The sequence below is a fragment of the Aspergillus udagawae genome, assembly GCF_001078395.1.
Source record: "Aspergillus udagawae IFM 46973 DNA, scaffold_16, whole genome shotgun sequence".
Taxonomy (NCBI): Eukaryota; Fungi; Ascomycota; class Eurotiomycetes; order Eurotiales; family Aspergillaceae; genus Aspergillus; species Aspergillus udagawae.
This window is the reverse complement of record NW_025091279.1, coordinates 1-1,346: the sequence shown is the minus strand read 5'-3', so window position 1 is coordinate 1,346 and position 1,346 is coordinate 1. Positions and strand designations below refer to the sequence as shown.

General features: G+C 56.9%; 1 non-coding gene across 1 annotated transcript; it reads right to left on the bottom strand.

The window, feature by feature from the left end:
• On the bottom strand, window positions 1-723 carry Aud_r0037 (the record flags this gene model as incomplete). Its single annotated transcript, XR_006253287.1, has 1 exon — window positions 1-723. It is a non-coding gene; the product is annotated as a 28S ribosomal RNA (ribosomal RNA).
• Between the last annotated feature and the right edge of the window lie 623 nt (window positions 724-1,346).

Sequence of the window (1,346 nt, the reverse complement as noted above, 5' to 3'; positions counted from 1 at the left end):
CCCACCTCCGTTCGCTTTCACTGCGCGTACGGGTTTGACACCCGAACACTCGCGTAGATGTTAGACTCCTTGGTCCGTGTTTCAAGACGGGTCATTTACGACCATTACGCCAGCGTCCGAGCCGAAGCGCGTTCCTCGGTCCGGGCAGGCCGCATTGCACCCTCGGCTATAAGACAACCCCGAGAGGTGATACATTCCGAGGGCCTTTGACCGGCCGCCCAAACCGACGCTGGCCCGCCCACGGGGAAGTACACCGGCACGAATGCCGGCTGAACCCCGCGAGCGAGTCTGGTCGCAAACGCTTCCCTTTCAACAATTTCACGTGCTGTTTAACTCTCTTTTCAAAGTGCTTTTCATCTTTCGATCACTCTACTTGTGCGCTATCGGTCTCCGGCCAGTATTTAGCTTTAGATGAAATTTACCACCCATTTAGAGCTGCATTCCCAAACAACTCGACTCTTCGAAGGAGCTTCACACGGACGCAGACACCCCGTCCCAGACGGGATTCTCACCCTCTATGACGGCCCGTTCCAGGGCACTTAGACGGGGGCTGCACCCGAAGCATCCTCTGCAAATTACAACGCGGACCCCGAAGGGGCCAGCTTTCAAATTTGAGCTCTTGCCGCTTCACTCGCCGTTACTGAGGCAATCCCTGTTGGTTTCTTTTCCTCCGCTTATTGATATGCTTAAGTTCAGCGGGTATCCCTACCTGATCCGAGGTCAACCTTAGAAATAAAGTTGGGTGTCGGCTGGCGCCGGCCGGGCCTACAGAGCGGGTGACAAAGCCCCATACGCTCGAGGACCGGACGCGGTGCCGCCGCTGCCTTTCGGGCCCGTCCCCGGGGGAAACCGGGGACGGGGGCCCAACACACAAGCCGTGCTTGAGGGCAGCAATGACGCTCGGACAGGCATGCCCCCCGGAATACCAGGGGGCGCAATGTGCGTTCAAAGACTCGATGATTCACTGAATTCTGCAATTCACATTACTTATCGCATTTCGCTGCGTTCTTCATCGATGCCGGAACCAAGAGATCCGTTGTTGAAAGTTTTAACTGATTATGATAATCAACTCAGACTGCATACTTTCAGAACAGAGTTCATGTTGGGGTCTTCGGCGGGCGCGGGCCCGGGGGCGCGAGGCCTCCCCGGCGGCCGTCGAAACGGCGGGCCCGCCGAAGCAACAAGGTACGATAGACACGGGTGGGAGGTTGGACCCAGAGGGCCCTCACTCGGTAATGATCCTTCCGCAGGTTCACCTACGGAAACCTTGTTACGACTTTTACTTCCTCTAAATGACCGGGTTTGACCAACTTTCCGGCTCTGGGGAGTCGTTGCCAACTCCCCTG